A 23,745-nucleotide genomic window follows, 5' to 3' on the forward strand; every position below is an offset into this window, starting at 1 on the left:
GAATGGTAGTATTCTAAATTGGTAGCTTCTTCCCAAAAATATGACTGGTGTATACTTCTTAGAAGCTTCAGTTAACGGACTCTGCCAGTTAGATTATTTTAAATCTATTGATGTTAGGTATCTAACACCGAAGAATTTTTGTATCTGTTCTTCCACATTCTCTGGTCTGGTCCGAAACAGTTCAATTATTTTACTTATGTGTCTAGCGTCTATAATCAGATGGGTTTTCCCACCGCCTTTAGCTACAGCAAACACAGAATTACTATAAGATGGCACGAAAGGTTCTACTATTCCCCATTCAGCCATTTTCCACATTTCCTTGGTGACTGTATCCCTCTTGGCCCATGGAATGGAGTGTCATGAAAAAATGTGTTGTGAAATATCACCTCACCATTGTACTTGTACTCCTTCATGATACTTGCTTTGTCAGAAAAAACCTCTATGTGTTTACAGAGAAGTTGACCTAATTCGACTTGCTGGCTGCTAGTAAGGTGCTCTGATTCTCGGGCTTTTGAGATAATCAGCTCTCCCACCTGACGTAAATTATCTTTCCCAGTGTCTGAGTAGTAGGATTTCTAGTTACATATCATTTCGCAGATTTGCAACACAATTTGGATAATATGGTAATATTTGCAATGTTCCTTTGTCTTCAGCATTACCAGCGACACTTTCCTTTCCCTACTGATAAAACTTATTTCACCTCTGGAGAGGTTAAGATTTGCTTTTCGGTCCAAGAGAAACTAGCAACTCAGGATACAGGCAACTGAAAGTCCTTGGACTACCAGGAAGGTCCTTGTAATAGTTTCCTTTTCTGGACCTGGTGTTTTTATGAGTTGCAACTGGGCTCCAGTAGCACCTGTCACCCTAAGTTTTTTACCGGTAATACCAGTGGTTTTTGGGCTTCAGAAATTTTCTTAAAGAATTCTACACTCGTTATGTTTGTAGGAGCACCTGTGTCTATGGTTACATCGGCAGGTATGTCACAAATGGTCCCTTCTGTTATGGCCTGCACAAGTTCTCTATGCATCCTCGGACATGAAAGCTGTTCGTTCAGCGAATCTTGCTGTATATCGAGGCCATCGTCGTACCTCGACATTGATATGCATTGTCATTAGTGTGAGTCGTGTTGCTCTTACTCCGCCACACGGCCGTCAATGGAGAGCGTATTGCAGCCGAATGTAGTTTAATGGGACAGGTTGACCCAACAGGTTTCCGTCATTTACGTCCGGTATACGCACATTTTGAATAAAAATCTGCCATTTTTGTGCATGCCGGTTTCGCCTTTGCGCAGTTGGTTGGTTGCTATTCCTTCTCATGTTCGAATTCCTAGGCGGTGGTCCCTGATTTGTATTCCAGATTCCGGGATATCCACCTTGCCTAGTATTTCTCCAATTCACATTATTAATAGGGCCTGAGTGGTTTCTCTCCTCGTGGCCCCTTTTAGGTTAAATGATGGCCCCTTTTCGGTTAAATGACTGATTGCCATGACCGTTCTGTTGCCTACTGTTGTTGTGATGGTAATCACTCTTCCTACCACGTCCATTACCGTTGCTATGCGACGAACTGTTGCGTTTATCTCGCTTAGATGAAGATGCGTTACCGTTCCCATGTTTGCTACTATGCCTCATATCTTCCTGCATAAGAGCAATAGTCAAGCACGGACAAAAATTGCTCAAGATCATTTTCGGATACAATGATCAACTTTTCTTTGGTATTGCGAGGTGATCTAGCCTTCAATTAGCGAAAGACTTCTGTATTAGAGATCGGTTCACCCCAGTAACGCGTTTTATTTATATACCTTTCGAAATAATTCCTCAAAGAACTCTGTTTTGAGTTATATAATTCTGTGCTGTAGCTTTGTTTACGTAAAGGCTCTTGAACACCGGCTGACCAGAATTTCGCTAGAAATGCTTTTTGGAATTGTTCTTGTGTATCAAAAGTCTCTGCCGCCTGTGTGGCCCATAACGCAGGTTCACCTTGAATGTGAGACAAAATAAATTTTCTGCCTCTCACTCCACTAGGTAATATATTTTTATAACCTCAAATGAAGACAACCGACTGAATGCATTTCTTTTCTTTAGCATAAGGTTGAAACTGTCTATGTTTAATAAAGCTTTCTTCAAGCAACAAGTCAGAAACGGGAGGAGCTGCCCCCGCAACTGATAAATGTTGTCTTTTGATTGGACTGTGACTATTCAATGTGCATGCGTATTGCTACTTGAATGCGCACAGAAAGCTACGCTCATTATCATACATATTTTCACTCGTCACACCACAGTTTACAATATGCCTAAACCTGTCTACTGGACTGCGATTCGTGTCAAAACACTCAGTAGCACTTTGCTGCCAGAGTGTGTTGCTAGTTTGTTTCTGTGCGCTGTGTCGCCTCACTCAGCTGTAGAGCTGTAGCGGAACACAAGTTGCCTGCATTGTTTCTTGGGATTTCTTCGCTTGTTAGGCGCTGCATCGCACACTTTACTTGAATTTTTACCCATCGGCAATCCCATTACCTTTGCTATTTAGTCATTTATTGAATTCAGATTCTTTGTGCTTTGCTTCCTCGCCAAATTTTTGTTCGACATTTTCATCAGCATGTATTGCAGGATTATCAAACCTTTCAGTTATTGAGACTACTTCTTCCTCTAGAACCAAGTGTCCGTCTCGTAAAATTTCTAGTTGCGTGGAAAACGACTGTAGCAATTCTCTTAAACCTTTGGACCCCCTTTTTTAATTCTGTAAATCCATCCTTTATTTCTTTCATTTCAGCGACAAATTTCCTATCAAACTTTATCTCACGTTCTGCTTGTAAGCGATCCCGTTTCTTCTCACGTTCGGCTAATTTTTCTTCCCATACCTTATCACGTTCTCTCTTGTGTTCTGCAAGCAAGCAATCGCTTTCTTTGTCACGTTCTTCTAACGATCGTAGAAGTTCAGCGAATGGATCTGGAACGGACCGACAGGTAGGCTTATTCTGTAACCCCTACGTTTCCCTTCCTACAACTTGTCTTTTCCGCGTCTTAGCACATGTGCCTTCTATCCTACTGATTTCTGTAAGAGATAATGCAGCCATTTCACTAATTATTCCGGCTCCTTGCCACGTATGGGCTTCAGTAGGTCATGTCAGGTTAACTGTTTCAGTGTCTTGCACTATTTCTGGCACAGACGAGTCTTGTCTAGCTTGCTGTTCTATCTGTTTCCTAGGCCTAACCATGACTCGTACCACGAAACACAGCACGCATTTCGTACAAAACACAGTAAATCTTTATACAAGAAGCAACAACACACAAGCAAGTGATTCATTGCTGCAATTCTACAAGCAGTGCTACCAACACCAAAAACTATCTCCTGTACATTCACTTTAGTAATTACTCGACAATAGGAAATTCTATACAGCTGTCTTTACCTGTTGACGATTAATCTTGTATTCCTTGTATAGTATTATATTTATTTTATGGCTAGTCTTTTCCTCTGAGGATTACGGGTATCTTTTCGTGATCAGTCTCGTATAGGGGATAGGCAAACTAATGTGAACAGTGGTGGTAATGGGATGGTTGTGTTTGGCGGTCAACAACGCAGTTAAGGCACGTATCGCGCTGAACTGTGCATGTTCAGTACGGACTAGCCATCATTCCATTTCGTATTTGCATTCAGAAGCCAAGGTCGATGTGCAATGAAAGACCTAAAAGAGTTCCAAAGAGCGCAGATTGTGGGGACCCGATTACCTGGAGCATCACTAACCAAGACAGCCCTCTTATTGAATGATTCAAGAGCAACTGTTTCAACACGGAAAGACATCATTGTGTAAACGTAATAGTGGGCGCAGATGAAAACTAAATGACACAGATCGTCGTACACTAACACGAATTATGTCAAAACAAAACAAAACTACGGCGGATATAGTGACTGCAGAGGTCAACAGCCATCTTCTAGACCCCGTATCTATCGCCACTGTCCGCCGAGAACTTCATGAAGTGAATATTGATGAACGAGCTGCTACACCGGAACCATTAGTGACGACAACCAACGCAAAGAAGCATAAAACGTGGTGTAAAGAGCATAAATCCTGGACGGCTGGTCAGTGGAAACACGTCATATGGTCTAACGTGTCAACGTTTTCGTTATTTCCAACATTACGTTTGGAGAACGCCAAAAGACGCCTACAGTCCTGATTGCTTGATTACAATGGGTAAGCATGAAGATGGATGTGTGATAGTGCGGGCAGCCACGTCATGGGATTCTGCTGATCCCATCATTACTCTCAAAGGCCTTGTTACAGAAAATGATTATGTGAACACTTCAGGTGACCAGGTGCACCCGATGGTTCTAATCTTGTTCCCCAACAGTGATGTCATATTTCAGGACGATAATGCACCCATTCACACACTCAGGACAGTGCAGTCGTGGTATGCGGAGCATGCAACTGAAATGCAGCGTCTTCCCTGGCCAGCACAGTGCCCAGGCTGGCGAACATCATCGAACCCTTGTGGGCGGTATAGGAGCGCAGACTTCGGAGCGTATTTCCACCTCCCTGGTCACTACAGGGGATAGAAGCGATTCTGATCGAAGAGTGGCGTAACATTCCACTGGGGACTATACAGCCATTATATGCCAGTACTCCAAGAAGAATCGCAGCTGTATTACGGGCAGATGGGTGTCCAACTCATTATTAATAAACCATTCCCAAGTAAGTACAGGTGTTCACATTATTTTGCCTGTCCCCTGTACGTGCTTCATGAGAAAAGGACATACACAAAATTAATACACATTGTGATAGTATACAGGGTGAGTCACTAACTATGTAAGTAGGCTGTTTAGGTTTTTATATTGGTAACGCCACGTAGTGCACTGTACAAAAATCACTGGCTGTGCTGTGTGCTGTCTGTGGCTGGGTGGCATTGTTGTAATATTCGCTATTGTAGTGTTGGGCTGTTGGCTGTTAACAGCGCGTAGCGTTGCGCAGTTGGAGGTGAGCTGCCAGCAGTGGTGGATGTGGGGAGAGAGATGGCGGAATTTTGAGAGCGGACGATCTGGACGTGTGTCCATCAGAAAGAGTAAATTTGTAATATTGGATATCATGCACTGATATATATATATATATATATATATATATATATATATATATATAAAATCACTTTTGAACACTATTGAGGTAAATACATTGTTTGTTCTCTATCAAAATCTTTCATTTGCTAACTATGCCTGTCAGTAGTTAGTGCCTTAAGTAGTTTGAATCTTTTATTTAGCGGGCAGTAGTGCCGCTCGCTGTATTCCATTAGTTCGAGTAACGAAGATTTTTGTGAGGTAAGTGATTTGTGGTGAATTTAGTCAGGGCCATTCTTTTGTAGGGATTTTTGAAAGTCAGATTGCGTTGCGCTAAAAATATTGTGTGTCAGTTTAGTGTTGATCAGAATAAGTAAAGAGCGAAATGTCTGAGTACGTTCAGTTTTGCTCAGCTGTTTGAAAATCAAATAATGTAAGAGGTTTATCAGCACAGTAATTCATTAATTTTTCTAAGGGGACGTATCAACTATTACCACCTAGAATAACTCCGGAACTATGATAGTTGCTGAAAAGTTTGCGGGACAAATGTTGTATGGGACAACGGGGGCCATAATATGGCGCTGGTTTTTTGTTGCCAGGTGGGGTCGCGTCAGAGATATGAAGGACAACATTGTTTTTTTAAATGGGATGCTATAGTTTGGTACTTATTTTTTGACAGCGGCTACATAGACGAATCCAATGATGTGTAACAGTGACGTCTTTGAAGGTCAACAAAGGTCAAAAACGTGACCTGAACGTCCATTTACAGACGGTATTGGAAGTGATGACCATTGATATCAGTACAGTGCTGGAATCTTCTTATCGTGGATTGAGTGGTATTCCTTATCACTTCGGCAACTATCGAAGCACATGTTCTGACAACTGTCTCTCGTATATCGTGCATATAGTAAATATTCGCCGAATACGGCGTATCCTCAACGGTTTTGCAATACAACACTGGTAGAAACGGTAAGACTAGTATCGTCGAATCAAGGGAATGTGAATGATGTATTCCTTCGAAGAACAAGTCGATATGTTTCTAATTTACGGAGAATGCCAATTAAATTCAGTGAGAGCTAGAGACTTATACGATAAAAGATATCCTCAAAGTACTCACCCAAAATGTCGTAGATTTAAATATGTGTAAGATAAATTGAGGACAACTGGATCTTTAATGCATTGGAAACATATCCGGCAAAGGAACATTACTAACGAGGGAACGGAAATTGGTACTCTTGCCACTGTGGTTCGGTATCCTTGTGTTAGTTCGCGTCAGATCGCAAGGGAATCTGGCATGAGCCAGAGTAGTGTTGTTCGTGTTCTGCATCGCCATGAATATCATCCTTACCATATTGGCCTCCACCAAGAATTAACTGGTAGGGATTGTATGTGTCGCATTGAATTCTGCCGACGGGCTCAACTTCACATACAGAGGGATGACATATTTATTAATTTGATTTGATTTACTGACAAGGCTACATTCCCGAACCATGGAAATGTTAATCTGCATAACATGGATTATTGATCAACTGAAAATCCATGTTGGCTTCGGCAAGTTGTACATCAAAAACCGTGGTCGGTGAATGTATGATGTTGGATTCTGGAGGACCGAATTATAGGCCCTTATTTCATCGAAGGAAATTTTAATGATAGGAAATACACCACATTCCTGCAAGAAATATTAGGTTCAAATGGTTCAAATGGCTCTAAGCACTATGGGACTTTACATCTGAGGCCATCAGTCCCCTAGACTTAGAACTACTTAAACCTAACTAACCTAAGGACATCAAGGACATCACACACAAACATGCCCGAGGCAGGATTCGAACCTGCGACCGTAGCAGTAGCGCGGTTCCGGACTGAAGCGCCTAGAAACGCTCGCCTGCAGCGGCCGGCAGAAATATTATGTCTGTTATTGGAAGGAATATCTGTAGGAACAAGGATCAGAATGTGGTACCAACACGATGGATGTCTGGCACATTTTTCGCTGATGGCTAGAAATCAGTTGCATAGACAATACCCAAATCCTTGGATTGGACGCAGAGGAGATGTGTCGTGGCCGGATCGTTCGCCAGACTTGACGCCTTTGGACGTTTACTTGTGGGAATTCGTTAAAGACATTGTTTATAGAGACGTTCCAACTACACCTGAAGATACGCGAGAGAGGATTGACAGAGTATGTGCTTCGATAAGTGCCGACGTGATAAGGATTTACACTCAATCCATGATAAGAAGATTACAGCACTGCGTTGATACCAATGGTCATCACTACATGGACGTTCTTGCCATCTTTTTGACCTTCGTTGACCTTCAAAGACGTTACTGTTACGCTTCATTGGATTCGTCTCGATAGCCACTAAGAGAAAATAAGTACCAAACTAGAGCATCCCATTTAAAAAAACAATGTTGACCTTCATATCTCTGACGCGACCCCACCCGGCAACAAAAAATCGACGTCATACTATGACCCCGGTTGTCCCATGGATCATTCGTCCCACAAAGTTTTTAGCTCCTGTCATACTTTCGGAATTATTCTTGTTGGCAATAGTGACTCACCCCGTATAACAGAACAATACATGTTTTATATACACATATACACTTCTGCGCCCATAAGCGTAGGGCACCAATTTTGTTTGGTCTCGAGTTTGAAAATTATTTTTATTTTTTTTGTAATCAGAAGCTTTTATGGTTTTCTTTGAGTAAATCCAAGCTTTGTTTGGAAAGTAGCCCGTAAAACATTGCATGGGTTGTAAGCCCAGCATTTACGTTTACGACGTAAATTACAGGACAGTTCTTAGCCATATTTACAATAATAATCATGAACTAAGCCTTGCGTCTAACTGTTGTCATTGGGTGGCGCAAATACTGTTATAGGCAATGATCAAGAAGAAAAAACGATCTCGTGACTATAAGCGTCCGTAACTAGGTCAGCGTAAAATACCTTATCCACTACGCCACTGTCATTGTTAACATTTCTCACTATAATGGTTTGACAGTGCATAGCCCTACAACTTTCCTTGATAATATGACTTGAAATTACATCTTTATTGGTTCGTAGCCAGGTTAGCTGAAAAATCAATCACTTATTGTAAACGTACTTGTTTCGATGTAAATAAAATCTCCCCCAGGTCCGCAGGCTCCTGTGAAATAGGAGCGGGCAGTTGCGCGACTGTAAAGAAAAGTAGTAAAATTCTAATTTGCCGCGTGTTGGCGTCTATCTTGTAGCTCCTGCGATGGTACGCTGTCTCGACTGCCAGCGTGCTAGAATTGCTACAAACGCTTTGTTACTTGACGCAGGGTGATTACAACCACGAAACAAAAGCATTAAATAACAGTCTAAGTTAGGAATATATTTCACAATTAACAACACATTATACAGTCATAGAGACCTGGAAGACGTATAGCGATCTTACAACGACAGAGTCAGAGAAAGAGCCCCATAGAGAGAGTGTCAAGGAGAGAAACCTTATCACATTGTGTCCAGGTGTCAACGACTATATAGACGTTGAGACCTGGACACAATATATATATATATATATAGGGTGGTCTATTGATAGTGACCGGGCCAAATATCTCACGAAATAAGCGTCAAACGAAAAAACTACAAAGAACGAAACTTGTCCTGCTTGAAGGGGGAAACCAGATGGCGCTATGGTTGGCCCGCTAGATGGCGCTGCCTTAGGTCAAACGGATATCAACTGCGTTTTTTTAAATAGGAACCCCCATTTTTTATTACATATTCGTGTAGTACGTAAAGAAATATGAATGTTTTAGTTGGACCACTTTTTTCGCTTTGTGATACATGGCGCTGTAATAGTCACAAACGTATAAGTACGTGGTATCACGTAACATTCCGCCAGTGCGGACGATATTTGCTTGTTGATACATTAATCGTGTTAAAATGGACCGTTTACCAATTGCGGGAAATGTCGATATCGTGTTGATGTATGGCTATTGTGATCAAAATGCCCAACGGGCGTGTGCTACGTATGCTGCTCGGTATCCTGGGCGACATCACCCAAGTGTTCGGACCGTTCACCGGATAGTTACGCTATTTTAGGAAACAGGAAGTGTTCAGCCACATGTGAAATGTCAACCACGACCTGCAACAAATGATGATGCCCATGTACGTGTTTTAGCTGCTGTCGCGCCTTACCCGCACATCAGTAGCAGACACATTGCGCGAGAATCGGGAATCTCACAAACGTCGGTGTTGTGAATGCTACATCAACATCGACTGCACCCGTACCATATTTCTATGCACCAGGAATAGCATGGCGACGACTTTGAACGTCGTGTACAGTTCTGCCACTGGGCACAAGAGAAATTACGGCACGAGGACAGATTTTTTGCACGCGTTCTATCTAGCGACGAAGCGTCATTCGCCAACAGCGGTAACGTAAACCGGCATAATATGCACTATTGGGCAACGGAAAATCCACGATGGCTGCGACAAGTGGAACATCAGCGACCATGGCGGGTTAATGTATGGTGCGGCATTATGGGAGGAAGCACAATTGGCCCCCATTTTATCGATGCCAATGTAAATGGTGCAATGTACGCTGATTTCCTACGTAATGTTCTACCGATGTTACTACAAGGTGTTTCACTGCATGACAGAATAGCGATGTACTTCCAACATAATGGGTGTCCGGCACATAGCTCGCGTGCGGTTGAAGCGGTATTGAATAGCATATTTCATGATAGGTGGATTGGTCGTCGAAGCACCATCGAACGCGAAGCCACTACCTCTCGCTATACGCCGCGGCCCACTGGACTTAAGTGGCGACCTCACAGGCGCCGACGCTCAAGACGGACAAGTTATCATGTGTCTCAGTGCGCGAGCGGCCAACCGATCGATCCAACCCCCAATGACCACTGCCTGAGCAAACTCGAGCAGACTGGCGGCCTAACGCGCAGACTCAGATGCAGGAACTAAGCCCCGACCGGGCGCCCACTCGCTGAGCTGTCTTACTGGCGGAGTGGAAAGACTCTCATTTTACCGGCTTTAGAGGTTGATCCGAACGACAGACATACTAGCACTCCGAATGACAGAGAGACACTAACTGCCTAACAAAGGCGGACGAGAGACAGACTAGCAAGCTGGGGACAAGAGACTGACACAGACTGACCGACTGGCGAACAGGCAACCCTTCCCACCAGAGGGAGACACCAAAACTGCGATTACCACAGCGGCGCCATCGCCAGAAACGGAGGGCGACTGCTTCACACTACGCGTTGCGGCGCGTTCTTCGAAACAGCAATTTTTACCACGGCTTACACCATACCATGGCCCGCACGTTCACCGGATCTGACGTCCTCGGATTTCTTTCTGTGGGGAAAGTTGAAGGATATTTGCTATCGTGATCCACCGACAACGCCTGACAACATGCGTCAGCGCATTCTCAATGCATGTGCGAACATTACGAAAGGCGAACTACTCGCTGTTGAGGGGAATGTCGTTACACGTATTTCTAAATGCGTTGAGGCGGACGGACATCATTTTGAGCATTTATTGCAATAATGTGGTATTTATAGGTAATCACGCTGTAACAGCATGTGTTCTCAGAAATCATAAGTTCACAAAGGTACATGTATCACATTGGAACAACCGAAATAAAACATTCAAACGTACCTTCGTTCTGTATTTTAATTTAAGAAACCTACGTGTTACCAACTGTTCGTCTAAGATTGTGAGCTATACGCTTGTGACTACTACAGTACCATCAGTCACAAAGCGAAAAAAGTAGTGCAACTAAAACATTCATATTTCTTTACGTACTATACGAATATGTAATAAAAAATGGGGGTTCCTATTTAAAAAACGCAGTTGATATCCGTTTGACCTATGGCAGCGCCATCTAGCGGGCCAATCGTAGCGCCATCTGGTTTCCCCTTTCAAGCTGGACAAGTTTCGTTCTTTGTAGTTTACGTTTGACGCTTATTTCGTGAGATATTTGGCCCAGTCACGATCAATGGACCACCCTGTATATATTAAGAGTCACAGATATTTTATTTTATTTATTTATTGTTCCGTGGGACCAAATTAAGGAGAAGTCTCCATGGTCATGGAACGAGTCAATACATGAAATTATAACACGATATTAGAAACAGATAAAATGAAATATAAAAAAACATATTCAGGTGACAAGTCGTAAGTTTAAATAAAGAAAATCAACAATGTAACACTGGAATTTGCTTAATTTTTTAGATCTTCCAGGAGCTCCTCGACAGAATGGAAGGTGTGAGCCATGAGGAAACTCTTCAGTTTAGACTTAAAAGAGTTTGGGCTACTGCTAAGATTTTTGAGTTCTTGTGGTAGCTTATTGAAAATGGATGCAGCAGAATACTGCACTCCTTTCTGCACAAGAGTCAAGGAAGTGAGTTCCACATGCAGATTTGATTTCTGCCTAGTATTTACTGAGTGAAAGCTGCTAACTCTTGGGAATAGGCTAATATTGCTAACAACAAACGACATTAAAGAAAATATATACTGTGAGGGCAATGTCAGAATTCCCAGACTATTGAATAGGGGTCGACAAGAGGTTCTCGAACTTACACCACATATAGCTCGAACACCCCGTTTTTGAGCTAAAAATACCCTCTTTGAATCAGAAGAATTACCCCAAAAAATAATACCATACGACATAAGAGTATGAAAATATGGGAAGTAGACTACTTTTCGTGTTGAAGTGTCACTTATTTCAGATACTGTTCTAATGATAAATAAAGCAGCATATAGTTTCTGAACAAGATCCTGGACATGGGCTTTCCACAACAGCTTACTATCTATCCGAACTCCTAGGAACTTGAACTGTTCTGTCTCGCTTATAATATGCCCATTCTGTCTGATCAAAATATCGGTTGTTGTTGAATTGTGAGTTAGAAACTGTAAAAACTGAGTCTTACTGTGATTTAGCATCAAATTATTTTCCACAAGCCATGAACTTATTTCATGAACTACATTATTTGTTACTGTTTCAATATTACACACAAGATCCTTCACTATCAAGCTGGTGTCATCAGCAAACAGAAATATTTTTGAATCACCTGTAATAGTAGAAGGCATATCATTTACATAAATAAGAAACAGCAGTGGGCCCAGCACCAACCCTTGGGGAACGCCCTACTTAACAGTGCTCCATTGGGACTGAACATCACTACCACTCTCAATATTGCGGAGAATTACCTTCTGCTTTCTGTTCTTAAAGTAAGAGGCGAACCAATTGTAAGCTACTCCCCTTATTTCCATAATGGTCCAACTTCTGCAGTAATATTTTGTGGTCAACACAGTCAAAAGCCTTTGTTAAATCAAAGAAAACACCTAGCGTTCGCAACCTTTTATTTAATCCGTCCAAAACCTTACAGAAAAAAGAGAATATAGCATTTTCAGTTGTTAAATCATTTCTAAAACCTAACTGAACATTTGACAGAAAATTATGTGAATTTAAATGCTCCAGTAACCTTGTATATACAACCTTCTCGATAACTTTAGCAAACACCGATGGCATAGAAATAGGTCTAAAATTGTCAACATTATCAATGTCTCCCTTTTTATAAAGTGGCTTCACTACCGAGTACTTTAATCGGTCAGGAAACCGACCACTCCTAAAGGAAAAGTTACAGATATGGCTAAGTACTGGGCTAACATACATAGAACAATACTTCAGTATTCTGCTAGATACCCCGTCATATCCATGAGAGTTCTTAGCCTTTAGTGATTTAATTATTAACTCAATCTCCCTCTTGTCAGTATCATGGAGGAGCATTTCATGTAACAGTCTCGGAACACTTTTTTCTAAGAGCGCTATTTGATTCCCTGTTGGGACTAGGTTTCTATTTAGTTCACCTGCTATATTCAGAAAGTGATTATTAAATAGTGTACATACATGCGACTTATCAGTAACACGGACATTCCCACTACGCACTGATTCTATATCCTTGTCCTGTCTCTGCAGACCAGCCACTTCCTTTACGACTGACCATATGGTTTTAATTTTATCCTGAGACTTAGCTGTTCTATCTGCATACCACATACTTTTTGCCTTCCTAATAACATTTTTAAGCACCTTACAATATTGTTTGTAATGGGCTGCTGCATTTAGATTTTGACTGTTTCTACCCGTTTTGATATAATTGCCACTTTGTTCTACAAGATATTCTTATCCCTTTAGTCAGCCACACAGGCTGCCTGTTTGTGCTAGTACCCTGTTTTGAACGTTCTAACGGAAAGCAACTTTCAAAGAGCATGAGAAAAGTCTTGAGAAAATCATTATATTTATCGTCTACTGTATCAGCGCTATAAACATCTTGCCACTCTTGTTCCTTGATAAGGTTTACAAAGGTCTCTACAGCAACTGGATCAGCTTTCCTGAACAGCTGATGACTATATTTAACACGTGTTGCAGCACAAAAACCTTTTAGAGTTAAAATTTGTGCATCATGATCTGAAAGGCCATTCACCTTTTTGCTAGCAGAATGCCCTTCTAGTAATGAGGAATGAACAAAAATGTTGTCTATGGTTGTTCTACTGTTCCCTTGCACTCTCGTTGGAAAGAATACGGTTTGCATAAGATTATATGAATTAAAGGGGTCTACCAGCATCCTCTTCCTTGCACAATCACTTATACAATTAATATTGAAGTCACCACATATATTTCCTATAAAGTGAACCAAGAACCTTCTCTAGCTTTAGCAAAAATGTTGTGAAATCGGAGTCTGGGGATCTATAAATAACAACAGTTAGAAGTTTAGCTCCGTTAAATTTAACCACAACTGCACAACATTCAAACACCTTTTCAGTGCAGTTCTTTGAAACATGAATTTACTCAAATGGGATGCCGTTTTTCACATACATGGCTACTCCCCCACACCGCAAAGAGCTTCTCGAAAAGCTGCCAGCCAACCTGTATCCTGGTAAAGCAAGCCTCTGAATTATCTCCTTATTTAAGAAGTGTTCAGATATACCAATGATTTCAGAGTCAACATCTATAAGCATTTCACTAACTTTATCTCTAATACCTTGTATATTTTGATGAAATATACTAATTCCCTCATTACTCGGATACCTAAGCTTTGTCAAAAGTGGTTCCTTTGTTAGAGACTTCCCTTAAGCAGGAATACCTAAAGCTGACTTCAATCTAAAAAAAGGTGCAGCTCTAACACCCGCTACTGCAGGAATTTTCCCATGAGTGATCCCACCAACCCCACCTATGCTGCCACCTATAAGCTTTGCCAACCTCCCCTTCCCATACCTGTTGAGGTGCAGGCCATGTCTAGTGAAACCCATCCTGCTGATAGACTCCACCGACACCACTGAAATGTGACCCATGCTTTCTGTCATCAGCGCACCCCCAAGTCTCATGTTATTACGCCTGACGGCTGTTTTAAGATGAGGCTGATCGTGACGCTGAAACAGTTCCACGAAATGCACATTCGTGTTGCCAGTCTGAGTGACTATCTTTTCCAGGTCACAATTTATGTTATCCTCCCCATCCCTATCAATACTATTACCAGCCCCACCCACAATCACTACCTGATCCTCTTTAGTAAAATCCCTACATAACCCCCCTATGTTAACAGTCACCTGAGCTAATACTGCATTAGGCTTCACAATGCTGGTGACCTGGTACTCACTCCCCAGCACTTCCTGCAACTGCTGGCCTACACCTCTGCCATGAGAACTACCTAACAGCAGAATCTTCTTCTTCCTCTTCGACTTTGCAACTGTTCTAGACGCTGTAACTACTGAGGTCTGCTGCATATAAACATACTGTCTCATAGCACATTATATCAAGTCTCTACTGTCCTTGGTTTTCTCCAAAGTAACATTTCTTATAATTAACACTCTTATAGTCCAGTCCATTGACTTTTCTTTTCACTAGTTTTACAGCATGCAGAGTTTCTGTTATTAAAGTCACTCAGTTCATTAATTCGTAACAAATATAAAAATGTTCAAGACCGTTCTGTACAACGTCCGACACCATCGCACAGCCTTTCCACAGCGATTATGCAACGGCTTTGAGGAAGGACAGCTTCATCGTCAGCAGACGTTACTGTGGTCCTCCAAGGAGACGCCGCACACCTGAACTAGAAGAGGCCGTACTGCATCAAGTTTCCTGACGTGGGTTACAGTTCAAATTATTATCTACTCACTCCCCTCTACAAGTCTCAGAAGTTTGTAACGGGATTTCGGAACACCCTGTATTCCTTGATTTTTAGTTTCTTCTCAATCTCCTGTAGGTTAGGTTTGTTCATTTTTCTGCTCTCACTGTTACGACAAATGAGTTGCATTGAAACTACTTATGCAACCATATACCTGGCTGTTCTGTGGTCACGTTAGATTGATTACACATTCGGTTGTCAGGTGCAGCAGGCTGAACGGACCCTTTGAAGCGTGCCAAGCTTGCGAAAACGCAATCTGGCCTATTTAACCACTGCACATGTAGGCTTATGACTCAGTGGCGGTAGGTTGAGATGCTTTACAGGTTGCGTTGGGAGATATGGGACAGGCAGGCTGGAAGGATAATTTGTACACCTCTGACGTGCCCCTCACGGTAGGCTGAGGAGGACGTTGCTTGGCTACCAACAAAGAAGTTACACTGCGCTTTCGATTACCCAGCGGAAGGGCGCACGGTTTATCAATGTATTCGTTCACTCTTGTAGACAGGTACACTCTTGGATCACACAACGGTACCCAACGTCTCTCCTGCAATGTCTGCCACTGGAGTTGTCTAAGCATTTCTGTGACACTTTCACACTTGCTTTATGAACCTGTAACGGAACACGCCGCTCTTCTTGGAATCTTCTCTATTTCCTGTTTCAGTGCTATTCGAAACGGATCACAGACTTGTGAGCAACAGTCAAGTATCGGTGGAACGAGGTTTTGCTTCCTGTCTCCTTTGTGTGTGAGCTATATTTCTTGAGGATTCTTCCAGCGAATCAGCCTGGAATCTGCCTCACCTGCGATTAGTATTACGTGGTCCTCCCACTTAGAATCGCTGTGTGTGCATGCTCCTATATATTTTATCAATGCAAATGTTTCCAGGGATTGTTGAGCAATCGTATATTCATAGAATAATGGCTGTTTATGCCAATACGTTGCATTGGTTTATTTTGAGAGCCAGTTGCCACTCTTCGCACCAAACGCCTGTCCTCTGCAGGTATTCCTGCATTTCGCTACAACTTTCTAGCATTGCGATTTCTCTGAATACAACAGCATCGTCAGAGAAAAGCCTTATGGAAATTCCGAAATTGTCCCCTATGATATTTACATGTGTTGTGTGAAAAGTAATGGTCTTATAACACTCTTCTGAAGTATACCAAAAGTTACTTTTACGTCTGAAGTTTCTCTCCGATGAAAAATACATGCTGCCTTCAGTTTGCCTGAAAATCTTCAGTTCAAGCACTCAGCTACATTCCGTACGCTCGTAGTTTGGTCATTAGGGGGCAGTGCGGAACTGTATCGAACGCCTTCCAGAAGTCAAAGAACAAGGCATCTACTAGGGTGTGGGTTGCGGCAACAACACCAGGCTGGTTTCGTCGACGAAACGAGGAAACTGGGATTCATACGATCTTTGCTTTCGGAATCCATGTTGATGCCTGCAGACGAGGTTTCCGGTCTCCAGAAATGTTGTAATGAGCGTACATAAAACACCTTCGAAAATTCTACATCAGACCTAAACACGGAGATATAGGCATATTACTTTGGTGAATCTGTTCGACGACCCCTCTTGAAGACTAGAATGACGTTGAAACAGGTTCATAATTATTTTTTAATTATGATTATTCCTGGTGAGAGACGTACGGAAATATGTGACGTCGCACCTCGGATAGTAATACAATCCAGATTCAGAACAAAAAAGAGCCAGGAAATAATTACTCTTACTACAAGTCATAAAAAATTCTATTCTCAAGTACCTGACTGCGAGTTTTCAAATATTCTCAACAACTGCTAACAACTGTTTTACCGTGCTCCTGTGCACAACAGACAACTTACTGCGTCTTGCCACTGCAACTACGTAATCAGCAACATGCTAAAAGTAATTCAGAAACAATACTGAAATCCATGTAGAATGCAGTGCATGGTCACGATGGTTGCACTAACCACTGTCACATTTTTTATGTGCAAATTGAATGAGCAAGGAGGGTTTCTGTCAACAGGCCTTAAATGTTGTAAAAAATTAAAGAACCAATATAGACTTTAATTTACTATATTCGCAAAATAGATTATTTAAACAATGACACATTTTACGTAGAAGTTAATTATTCCACACCGTACTCAACAAACACATCTCTGGCCACAAAAAAGATACGAATATTACTTTCGATGTTTGCATACACAAATGTGACAAAATCCCTTCAGCGCACAAGCAAGCAACAAGTGCGTGCGACTAAAAGACAAATTACCAAAAATCCTCAATTAATACCCAAGTCTCCTCCGGCGCTACTGGCACGATCACGGCAAGCTGCGACCTCTCATTTCGCGCTGCTTCTCTCCACCGCAGCCTGCGTCCGACCACTTACGACTCCTCTCAGCAACTGTTCGCTCGCTACTACTCGCGATAATAATATCTCAGAGTCAGAGTTTCTGTATCCACACCAGCAGAATCATTGGTCAACTTTGCAAGGGAGTATTAACGTCTAACTTTCAACCTGTGCTTTTTTTCAAATTTTTAGGAACGCTTCGCTCCTCCAGCGACCTACGGCACACTCTTGCTAGAAGATGAGCAACTTCTTTTGTATATTCTGTGTAGAATCGTATTGGTATCCCGTCGGGTCCAGTGGATTTTCTTCTATTGAGCGTTCGCTTAGTTGTAAAATACAAACAGTTACTGAATGTAAAAGGGCGCCACCAAAATTTAAAATGTAAACTCCCATAGCCAGCAATGTTATCAAGCACAGTATTTCTATCTATTGTGCTATAGTCGAATGAATTTCTTGGAGAAACCAGATGCTTACTCTCCATTGGCAGAGGAATTTTTGGGTGTGAGAGGGGGGAGGAGGGAGTGGGGAAGGAGGCAGATATTTGTATTTAAGAAGAGCCAGACCACAACGTGGACTGCTACTGACAGAAGTAAAGTTTCATTTTCCTGTGCCCATGCTTGTAGCAGTGACGTCACACAACGCATAAATCCGTTGTCGGTTCTCGTTGCTCATTAGTGCCGTCGCTCCACAATGGAATACTGGTATAAATTTTCTCGAGCATCGGGAACTGCATACCATCCTCTCAGCCTCTCGACTACACTTACTGTCGTGTCTAATAATCTCTATCACCTCTCAGTATAGCCTATAGCAGTATCTGCTTGTGGCAATCAAAAACTGAGTCTATCAAATCAAATGTGATAGTCTTCTGGCTGCAAAGCGTGATGCACGACAGCTAATCTATCTCTTTCTTGACCTATTGTAACACTACGCTCGGGCGCACGGTACTCTTAAAAGCCTGTGCTATGGTAAGTTGACGGGCTTCACCTTATAAGAAAGGATTTTGGTATATATGTTGACCGCGTGTACCTGAATGGAGGCAAAATCAGACTTTCACCCACTCAGTAACAACAATGATACGTCAAGCAAGTCTGAAGTGCAACTACACGTTAGGATGGACAAGAAACAACACAGCAGATGCTACCAATTGTTAATAATACGGTCGCCAGCCTAATTAGGCCTTAACTGAGTTTCTTCCCTGTACAAGTTGATACGTAATAATACTGCATAATATGGTAAATTTTAGAACCAGAAAATCTCCTGAACTAATAATTTCGCTTTCTGTACTAACATGGACAAGCCATAAATACACAACATTACACTATAATGTTTACTACAAACTTCGTACTGTCCATTGATCTGATTAAAATCGAGCATAGGTTACCCTAGAAATAGCACTTTCGAAACACACATACAATCTCAATTTTGAAAAAGGTAAAACACTGATAAATTTTGGTTTTATATATCGCCCGTGAGCATTTTCCCGCGCTCGCCTGCCATCCACCTTTTACCGCTCCACTACAGACAGGGTATTCACCCGTGGTTTTGCATTCTACATATCCTAATACATTACCTACGTATGGACCAGGCGCACAATTACAACTTTGACATCTTACAACAGTTTCAACATTTCTTACATTTCAATTTTGTTATAATATTGCTTGCAATTTGACATAAACATTAATATTCACATCGAAAATTGTTTACAGTTTCTTTAACATAATGACATGAAACAAAAAAAAAAAGAAATGAAATCAGAACATCGATTACACTAATTTATCGAAAATCAGAAGAAAAAATTATTATATGTACAATAGTATAGCGTTGGTGTTGTTACAGTATTACAGTAAGATTTACGTTCGTCTAGGCATTATTCAACCGCTTTTTTATTATTCAGTTATTCATAACCAAATGATATCTTGCAAATTCCTGTATAAGAGTATTGCATCCTAATTACGTGCGGAGTTGCATGTGTTGCACCGCCACAATCGTTTAAGCATTCAGGTTCTTTTTTTGTATTCAGAGGAGTCCTCAGTCAGATCGTTGTTACGCCAATAACGTATCGCTTGTCGTCAGCTTTGGGTAAGCAGAGGTAAGCCTGTTTCTCTCACTTGGATTGCTACTCTCAATGTTTGTCCTTTAAAATGCTGCTACTTCTGTTAGCCCTCACCCCAAGGATTCAGACACTCAGTTCTGTTGTGCAACCACTAGCATCCATTGCCTTTCTAGTGCTTAGAATTAGCCTGCAGCGTAGTAGTTAGTCTGAAGGAAATACGGAAGTTTATTTCAGACCCCTGAATTTCCTGAGTCTCCTGCGATTATTCTATTGCGTCCCAAATCCGTGCCTGGTAATATGTGTCCCGTGACAGTGTGTAGCGCTGATCCATGCAGTCAATTTACCGTCAATCTACCATCACTGGGAGTTTGTCTTTCTAACCGCTCGGAAATTGCAAATTGTACTTCAAGAACCATTTTCCTCTCTCCAATACAAGGACACAACATCGTGTCTGAACTACTCTTTTACGGTGCGTAACACACAATTCTGCCAAATGGGTCATCTTATTCGGCATTTAGCGATTTCTTAAACACAGTAAGGGGACCACACGCTTACTACGAAACACACCCCGTCCCGCACTACTACATCTTCCGTACTTCAATGTTGGCACTACACATGACGGCAACAAACCCATCCATCGGATTGCCACAGTGTACAGACTGTTACATTATTAAAATCACTCGTTTCCAGTCATCCACTATTCAGTGGCGTCGATCTTTACAACACATCAAGCGTCGCTTACTGCAGAAATGTGCGGATTATGAGGAGCTGTAGCACATAATATTTAATTCCCTGTGCATTGTCATTGTCCAGATGAACTGATGGTAACACTGTGGAACTCAAGAGTGATTCCTTCCGCAGATTTCATGAGATTTTTTAAAACCTCCTTCGGAAAAGCTCGACGGTCCTCGTTCGTCAGTCCATGAGGTCTGCCTGGTCTTGCTTTCGTTGTGGTTGTTACTTCAGGTTTCCACATCACCAACAGTCACTTTGGGCAGCTTTAGAAGGGTTGAAATGTTCTTGATGGATTCTTTACTCAAGTGCCATCCAGTGAACAGCCTACGTTAGAAGTCACTGATCTCTTAAGGACCGACCCACTCTGCTGTTACTACGTCTCCCTACATCCTTTTATACTGGTGAGCCCGCCGTTCCTGTCATCTAGTAGTCAATTCCACGTCATATGGGGGTGTTCGGGTTCTTTTGATTTGGCATTGTAGATTAGGTGGTCTCTAACGCCACTTTGAGCAACCTCGCATGTAAACTCTGTTTCATTAGATGACTTCCCTACAGTTTCTACGGTTTTTGAAATCACAAATCCATTCGCATGGCGGAAAGGACACTCCAAAGACAGTCAATAAGATTAGGAGCTGCTTGTGGGGAGCGGTATCTAGAAATATGGAATCAACGTGGGATCGCCTGTCGACAGCACTGATTACATCGTGCACCTAGAGAGCGTTTTGTGTTTCGCACGAACGATATTTTCTGAATCAGTTGTGGTTGTGTAGATATACCGCTGTATTCGAAGTATTTTATACTTGTTCCAGAACCCTGCTCTTACTCGATTTCAGTGATGTAGGTCTATAATTCAACTGATCTATTTCTTACATATTCGTGCGACCTATGAACTGCGTTTACATTACTTCGTATCAAATCATAGATTTCAAGGAACGCTGTCCCAGCATCCGGTATGCCAGAATGAGAATCCAGAGAAAGGTATACAAGGTAAGAAAATCCACAGATGCAGTCTGTAAATTGTCACATGATATATAATTGGGGTGTCGCAGTGTACTTCCTCACTTGCTGTTGATACTCTTGACATTACAGCACATCTGACAATATTCCACCATGTCCTGCAATCGATAATGAAGGGTAGAACATAAAATCATTACAATGCAGTCTGAGGTACTAAGTCTGACAAGATAAAGAGATGGCAGGAACGTAGCGGAAGAGTTGACAAAACAGAGAACAACGGCCGGAAGAGCGATGTGTTGACCCTATGATCCTCACAATATTAATTCGTATGGTAGAGGAGGAAGCGAGGGCGGATCGGCACTGCTTAGTCTTCTAGGCCTGATAGCGATCGATACCTCTTCGCTTCTGCGAGAAATTGTCGAGTACTAAGTCTGACGTAATAGGAATAAGACTGAGGTTAAGATGGGTGTACTTTGCCACGTATATTGAGTTAGTCATGATCGCAATCAGAAGAGGATGCACTTGAGCCCACACACGTTTCCATACGTCACTGCTCGGAAGTTTTCTGCACTCTGTTTCCCGTTAGGCTCGTTAACCAGTGAGATCCTTTTAGACATATGAATCTACCAAACGGAATGCCATATGTTCTAACTGGTCGACTATCATCACCCTCGCCCCCCCCCCCCCCCCCGCCCCACCCATTTGCCTAACCTGCCTCTTCGGACTACCGGTGCATGAAGTGTTGCCATTTTAACAACACAGATTACTTTGACCTTCTATCATATGGTGCATTATCAAAGCTGCAGTTTGAGAGGGGGCGGGATGTCTTTTTATGTAAAAGAAAATGACCCAGGCAAAACAGCTAAGCCTGAAATTTGGGGAGGTTGTTGATCATATACTGTAGCAATCGTTTAGAAGGGATTTTCGACCCCTAAGGGGGTGAAATAGGGAATGAAAGGTTTTGTGAAAATATGTCACTATTAAGGAAATTTTGAAGGTAGAACTAGGAAAATTGGCATTCGGTTTTTCGGTTAGAAACAAAAAAATACGTGTTTCAGCGTTTTTGGAAACTTAATTCCTATTGAGTTGAAATACTGAGGGAAAGTTTTTTTTTAAATAAATCGTTATTAAAGTACTACTAAAGTATTTTTGAAGCTACGTCTATGAAAATTCGTTCTGGAGTTCTCGGTTAGAAATTAAAAGAAAAATACGTATTTCAGTGCTTTTTGAAAATATTTCGTTGTGTTATTACTTTTTTAAAGTTAAATCTGTGAAAATTAGCATTTGACTTCTCAGAAATATGTTTTAGGGGATGAAAGTTTCTGTGGAACAATCAACACAAGAATTCTAAAGGCGGGATTAATAAAGACCTCCGACTCCAGCTGCAACAATCTCTGGAGTCAGAAGTAGTTTTGGAAAAGACCATCCGTCTACGGCCTTAATTAGCGTGAAGAACGTAAAAATTGCATTAAAAAAATGTACGGACCATACATTATACACGAGCGAAGCAGTGGGCATTAAGCTAGTACTGAGTAATATACTATCAAAACTTTGACTATTCCTTTTGTGCAGTGCCAAGCGTTTCCTATATTTTGAACAAGGCTGCACTACAGCAAAAGTTACAGAACAGCAGGTATAAAAGACAGCCAATCAGTTGCAGTAAATGGTGGTTTTCAAATTACCTTGATCATAATTTCGTCGGATTTGAACCCGTCGTCTTCAGAACGACAAACCTGCGTACAATGCGATATCTTGTAACTAGGATGCTGATGCCACCCACTTCTGTTACTTTTGCCACTAATCTGAGACCTATGAACTTTTGCTCTTTATTGTCATTATGTTCACAGCGTGCCTATGAACCGGTAGTTTTACTTCTCGTACGATGATATACTGCATTTGATATTAATTTGATTGCTTTCATTATGCTTGTAATAACGTACTTATGCACAGACATCACTATTTAATTATGATAACGTACTGACAGTCTTTTAAAGGTCTTAACTTACGCCAGTATATTTTACGTATTTGTCTTTTTTAAATCTTATTCTATACCAGTTGATTTTCATATCGTATTTCTGTTAGTAATTTTAGTGTGCTTACGATTATTGGCTGTTTAGAGCGCCAAGGACACATGTTTATCGGTGAATTTGCCTCAGGAGATGTTTTCCTCGTATCCAAGCTCTTCACTCTCCTACATTCGGCTTGTAGCTACTAACATGGTCTGTTATTTTTAAGTGATTGTTTTTACTGATGTGACAAGGCCTTTGCTCTAGGGGCCTTAGTTTTTACATATGAACATACAGACCTTTGCTGATACATGTCACGTGGAGAAAGCTTTTACTGAATGAATTGCTAATGTGATGTTTGTATGTACTACTTGCCCTATGTTGATATATACCACGCCGTTTGTGATATTCTTACACTTGTTCCAGAGAGTACCTTCTGCTAGACACGTAATATTGGTGTTTTCATTG

Source organism: Schistocerca piceifrons, chromosome 2 (assembly GCF_021461385.2).
Source record: "Schistocerca piceifrons isolate TAMUIC-IGC-003096 chromosome 2, iqSchPice1.1, whole genome shotgun sequence".
In the NCBI taxonomy this organism is placed as follows: domain Eukaryota; kingdom Metazoa; phylum Arthropoda; class Insecta; order Orthoptera; family Acrididae; genus Schistocerca; species Schistocerca piceifrons.